The following is a 6,544-nucleotide window of genomic DNA, read 5'->3' on the forward strand; positions in this document are numbered from 1 at the left end:
ACAAGTGGCAAGCCAAGCAAGTGGTAGCCAACAAGTGCCAAACCAACCCGGTAGTAGCCAACAAGGGGAAGGCCAAAGAGAAACTAGGCAACAAAGAGGGAGGCAACTAGGACTTACAAGAGGACATTGTGGTGGTAGAGGCCGTGGTGGTGGTAGATCTCGAGGTGGTGGTCTAGGCCTTGACGGTGCTCTAGGCCATGGTGGCGGTCTAGGCCGTGGCGGTGCTCTAGGCCGTGCTGGTGGTCTTGGCCTTGGTGGTGATCTTGGCCATGGTGGTGGTCTTGGGCAAGGTTGTTATAGAGGGATGTTTGGATACCTTAATGGACCATTTTCGTATGTTGCTCATTAACTATAATGTTTCAATTTACATGTTTTTCATATGCTCTTGGTGTCCTTATTCACTAATATGTTGCAATTTACATGTTTTCCATATGTTCTTCTTGTCATTACTAACTATTACGTTTGTCTCATCGTAGGTATGGCAGCTTATCAACCCAATAAACCAACAGAGAAGGGGTGGAGGAGAAGGATGGCGAAGGTGAGATGGCGGAGTGGTGGGAGAAGGCTGTGAAGAAGCTGAGAGAGGAGGATGTAGCCACACTAGAGAAGAAGAAGCAAGAGGAGATCAAAGAGAAGAGGAAGAAACATGAGAGAGGGATTTTTTAGGAGATCGCGAGGAGGCACAAGTTGAAGATTAAATGCGAGGAGGCAGAGAAGAAACCTCTAAAGGATTTTCAAGAAAGAACCTTGAAACTTTGGGCTTTCGAAGATGCAAAGAAAGAGAGGGAGAAGAAGATATTCATGGAGAGGGTGGTTCAGGAGGCTCACCGCATAAGGAAAAGGGAGGAGGAGGAAGAAGAGAGGAATAAGAAGAAGGGAAAGGGGCCTTGCTTGACACAATAAATCTATGTGATCTTCGATTTGGTTGTCGACTATGGCCATGTTATCCTCTTAACTATGATCTTCGATTTGGTTGTCAACTACTATGTGTTTTGGACTCCTCCTCAATTTGGTTGTGAACTACTACGTGTTTTGGACTCCTCCTCTATTTGGTTGTATGGACTCCTCTACTTGAACTAGTATGTGCTATGGACTCCTTCATGTGTACCACTCTATGCTCTGATTGTGTATGTGCGCTATGTGTTGCTATTTCAATATGTGCTATGGACTCCTCCTCTATTTGAACTAATATGTGCTATGGACTAATCCATGTATTGTCTATTTCAATATGTGCTTTCTTCAATATCCCCAAAAATATGTTGTCATCACTAGTGCTACAAAAATACACAGTGCAACGCCTAGCTCCCAGGCGCCACACAGTACAGTGGAACGCCTAGCTCTTAGGCGCCGCACAACCCAGTTTTTGCCTGGAACCTTCTGTTGCTCACTGGACATTTGTGCACACATGGACTTCCAAAAATTTGGCCTCACCACTGGCTGGAAAGCTTCTGTTTCTCACTGGACATTTGTCCACATGTGCAACGCCAAGCTTTGCAGCCAGTGGTGAGGACAATTTTTCGCCAAGTCCATGTGTGGCGCCTACCACCAAGGCACTACACTGCACAGTGCAACGCCTTAGGTGCAGGCATTGCACTATGCAGCACAGTGCATCTGCACTAGGCGTCACACAAGTGTCAACATGCAGAAATTAAACAGCACCAGCACATTTGCACTCCAGAGTTTTGCAGCATAAATCTTATGACAATTTCATGAAGTAATATGATAAAAGCTTAAGAAATTAGGATCAACTAACACATCCATTAAACTTAAAGAAAGTCAAGAAGTTCAACATTGCTACAAGTTCAACAAAGCGCTACAAGTTCAACGATATAACAAGTTCAACAAAGCCTAGACATTCAACGACATAACAAGTTCGACATAACAAAACGACCACTAGTCAAGTTACATAAGAAAATGAGGACGACGACTAGTTCCTTCCACGCTTTTTGCCTCATCTTCCCCTCCTGACTTATGTCTTCTTCTTCCTAGAACGAGCAACTGGCTCCGGCTCCTCCTCCTCCACCTCGTCACATAATCATCCAAGGTCACCATCCGCGAGGTAACAATCGTACTCTTGGCTTTTTCAATGAAGTCTTCGGGCGTGTATTTATTGATTCCCCTCCCAGGCTTTAACATGTATGCTGACCGAACTTGATAGTTCTGCAAGGTCATGTCATCATCAACCTATTATAAAAACAAACGATATGGTAAAGAACATGCGTCAAGAATAAGTTAGTTGTGCATCAAGAAATGAATATGTGCTATTGGCATACCTCTTGGGTGAGCGCACCCACGTCCTCCAAAGGAGCCCCATGGTCAGAAGTGGGATCTGATGGTGTAGCCGACCTAGACCGCTCAGGTGATACATATTCAGGGTCACGACAACTCATAAGGTTCAATAACCTCCTTAAACTTTGGCCCCGACGCTACAACATGTACAAGCGAATGAGATATTGGACGTAGAAACACATGTAACATGGATGATTGAAAGAGATGTGTACCTTAATGAATGCTCGAAGTGCACCTTCCCTATTGCTTTTTCCAACCGGGGTTGTCTCCAGAATAGTATGGCTCTCATTAGCTGCTTTCTTGATCTAGGTACGCTGTGAACGGAAATGACATAAACGTGTTATGCAAGCAAAGATGTGAATAGGGCAAATGGGAAAGCACAGAGGGGATGTCTTTACCATGAAGTTCATCACTGGAGCTGAAGGGACTCGGTTGCCTTCCCTGACAAGTTCGTTCTACTGCTGCTGGGTTAGATCATCAAAGACGTTGGTATCTTCCAAAATCTCATCATTATACGCCGGCTTGCATATCTCCACGCGGGTACTTGCAAGAAACCATGTGAGGTAGTTGTTGAACGCGAGTGGGAAGTGCTCACGAAGCTTGGATCCTTTGCCAGCGTTAGCTTGCTCCACACTAAGCGCGAACTATGTGACATACTTCCTGTGATGTTTGTCCCAGTCCTTAATCTTGTGTTGCCTTCTCCTATCCAACCTACATGTTAAAAAACAGAATATTAGCATCGTCGAAATGGACCTGACACAGCTAACTGCACAAGGTTCATCTCTCTTACCCATGTAGCATTCTGTTCATGTCCTCCCACACTGGCTGGTGAGACTGGAACAAACCAAACTGGCGATACACACGATGTGGCATGTGAAGCTTAAGCACCCAGTTGCATATGAGTGGGCATCACATAAGCCAAAGATACCTATCCCTCAGGCACATAAGATTCAGCTCGAACTCTCGAGCGATACCTAATATATCCCCGACGCCATACGGCTCCCATTCCACCTGCAACATAGCATACAACAAAGCAACATTGATGGCGAGTTTCCATAAAAGCATGAGAATGAGTGATGCAATGTCAGTGTCACCTGCTCAGCCGTAATCGTGCCCAACCCACTCGTGTACTGCTTATACATAAGCAAGGGGTCGTCCGTCATCTCAGGTACCACACCCCACTTGTAAGCCCAAGTGGGGAGCCGTACTGCGTCGTGTTTGTCGCCCCAGTCCTCGTACGCCACCTGCTTCGGGCGTCCAACCGGCAAGCGCTCCCAACTCCATACCGAAAGTACGAGCATACAACCACCAATACATCCGTCCTTTGAGATCCTACAAGAGGCGTCGTCTAACTGCACATAAAAGATAACATGGTTGACTTAACAGGAATATCGCATTGATAATGTAGCAATGAAGTGAAAACAAACAACTGCCTACCAGTTTATATAAGTAAGCCAGTGCCGCCAAACCCCAACTCCATTTGCTATCGAAGACGGTCAACGCCTTCAGCCACATCCATGGAGCATTCTTGCCCGTGCAATCAGCAAACAGAGTCTTGGAGATAATGTACCATATGTAGACACGAGCATATGTCTGGACCTCTTCATTGGTAGCCTCCTCAGGGCAATTCCCAAAGTGCCATGCAATCCAGGTGAAAGGAGCACCGACTGCGACTCTTTCCTTCTTCTTGTCTCCTTCTGGTTCTGGAGGCTCTGGAGGAGCCATACCGATAAGGGCCTCCATCTGCTGGCGCCGCCCATCAGAATCGATACTCATACAGAGAGGATTCCCCTCGATAGGAAGCCCGACGATCATAGAGATATCCTAGAGTGTCACGGTCATCTCTCCGGTCCGAAGATGGAAATTGTGTGTCTCTGTCCTCCACCGATCAACAAGCGCGGTGATTGTTGCAGCATTGAGGTTCGGCGTCGACCGGCTGACCAGCTAAATGAAAGGGAGGAGTCTTGTCTCCCTGATGTACGGTGTGTACCGCTCATCATAGCGCATGCCACCAGCTGTGACCAGGTGAGACCAAATCTTCAGAGGTTGAAGCTCCTACAAACAAGCAAATCAGAATATCACATATGGGGCATGTGTGTTTGAAATAAACACAAAATTCAAAATACAAACCACTTTGATTATTACCCGCTGCTTCTCCGACATAAAGTAAGCCCGGTGTCGAGTGTCATAGTAATCATCGAGAAGCCAAACAATCCTGCACATTTCAAACAATACTAATGTAAGATATACAATCAAAGCAGTCCAACAATCATCACAAAATACATATGTATCCAAAACAATATAGGGTTCCATAATGGTTTCGTCTCAAAAACATCTAAACATGTAGGGTTCCGCAACGAAAGCATTCTTGTAAATACAAAGCTAGGATTTCATCTCACTCATCTAAAAAACATCAACACAAACATCTACACATGTATAGGGTTCATCTCAACAATCTAAGTTTTCACTATGGAAGCATATATTGTCAATACAAATCAACTAAAGTAGGGTTACAAAATGATTAGAAATCATCTACAAATCCTAGATCCCACAAATCTATTTCAGAACATACATGCAAGTTTTTAATCCAAACAAATAAGGGTTCCACAAATCTTCAAAATAAGTAACATTTTCTGGATAGAAAGAAGGTGATCGGAAGAGAATACCTTCTACGATGGATTAGTGAAGAAATCCACCGACCAAATAGTCAAATTTGGAGATTTTGGGAGAAAGGATTGAGAGGGGGGAAGAGGAAGCCGTTGTCGCGCTGTTTATGTAACAGGAAGGAATGGGGTGGGTGGGAGGGGCCAGCGCGTGGCTGCCTCTAAGCCATAGTGCAGCGACTAAGAGCTAGGCACTACAAATTGCATGTGTGGCGCCTAGCTCTCACGCGCTGCACGGCTCTGTGTGGGCTCCAGGGGTGCCACGCTAGCCAGACGTGCAGCGCCTGAGAGCGAGGCGTGACACCGTAAGGTGTGGCGCCTGGCTGTCGGGTGCCACATAAATGGGTCATCTGAGTGATTTTTTTTTCGAACGAGTTCAGTTGGTGAATTGTTTTCATCAATAGGTCATTTTTGTCGTTTTCCCCAAATTTTACAACGGTACACGCGTGCACGGTGGATCCCCGAGCCGAAAGTTCAGATGGTGGTGAGCCCGGCACTGTCAGACCTGCGCGCACGCCCCACGTGTCCGTGCGCCCCCGCCCTGCTTTTTACCGAACCAAATCCAAATATCCAACCACTACCTCCTGCTGATGCTGCTGCGTGTGAACTTTCGAGTTTTTTGTAACTTTTTTTTACTACATTTGAATTCTGCGTGCTACTGTAGGAGCGCGGTAGTAGCCATGGTAACAAAAAAATGACTCGCTTTTCGTCGTGTCCTCTTGTTCGTAATCGCTCGCACGTGAACCAGCTCGTGGTTCTCTCCCCCCATCTCTCTCTTTTGCCGTGGACTGGTCAAACTCCATTGTTGTATTAGTAGTTAAGTATGCCCAGCTGATCCGTACCGGAGCGAAAAAGCTCAAGGTGCGTTGCGCAAATGGTGCAAACTCAGGGAGCATTTCCTGATTAGTCAAAGCATGGGCACGCAGGCGACGCGCTGCGGTCTGGACTGCTCGCTTGGAGGAGTAGTACTCTACTCGTAGAGTATGTTATTCAGTACACTTGTTTAGTTCAGAGCAGCTCAGCCTGCGATCGATGCGCCGGTGCGGGCCAGCAGCGCGGCACGAGCGCGGGCAGGGCCCAACTGTCATCGCCCACCACCTTGTTCAAGCAAAGCAAAGCAAAGCAAAACCAGTGTGTGTGTGTCTCTCGATCGGTATGATCTCCCGGTGTCAAGATGGCAAGTGCGTGCACGCCTGCGGTGGTGTGTATGTGTGTCCTGCATCGATCGCGGCGAGTGTGTGTGTACTGTGTGGGGTATGCGCTCGTCTCGTTCGTTCTCCCCTATCCTGTCCTCTCCTGTCCCTACCCGGGAGCGCCGCGGTCGAGGACGGACGGCGAGCATGTGCCCCCCATGTGCTGCCGCTGCCGCCCATCTCCAGCTTGTCCCCTCAGATGCACTACTGTACGTCTGTACGTGTCTGCGGCCTCAATAATGTGTCAGTCGCTGCATGCCCGATCGCTCGGCTGGCTGCAGGATACGTACGTGCGTACGTAGAGCTGTTGATGGAGACGGTACGTACGGTAGGCCTTCCCAGCGCCGTGTCCTCGTGGTGGCAGCGAGGAGCTTGGCCGGCCGGCCGGCCAGCCGGAAG

At 47.6% G+C, this 6,544-nt stretch overlaps 2 long non-coding RNA genes across 2 annotated transcripts; both read right to left on the reverse strand.

Annotated features, from left to right (window-relative positions):
• Positions 1–2,286: 2,286 nt before the first annotated feature.
• Positions 2,287–3,293, reverse strand: LOC123040602 (uncharacterized). The gene is made up of 4 exons (XR_006418202.1): positions 3,080–3,293; positions 2,688–3,000; positions 2,502–2,603; positions 2,287–2,426 (listed from the first exon to the last, which is right to left on the reverse strand). It is a non-coding gene; the product is annotated as an uncharacterized lncRNA (long non-coding RNA).
• Positions 3,294–3,870: 577 nt separating this feature from the next.
• LOC123040603 (uncharacterized) lies at positions 3,871–5,022 on the reverse strand. Its single transcript, XR_006418203.1, has 3 exons — positions 4,956–5,022; positions 4,435–4,504; positions 3,871–4,344 (listed from the first exon to the last, which is right to left on the reverse strand). It is a non-coding gene; the product is annotated as an uncharacterized lncRNA (long non-coding RNA).
• Between the last annotated feature and the right edge of the window lie 1,522 nt (positions 5,023–6,544).

Source organism: Triticum aestivum, chromosome 2B (genome assembly GCF_018294505.1).
Source record: "Triticum aestivum cultivar Chinese Spring chromosome 2B, IWGSC CS RefSeq v2.1, whole genome shotgun sequence".
Taxonomy (NCBI): domain Eukaryota; kingdom Viridiplantae; phylum Streptophyta; class Magnoliopsida; order Poales; family Poaceae; genus Triticum; species Triticum aestivum.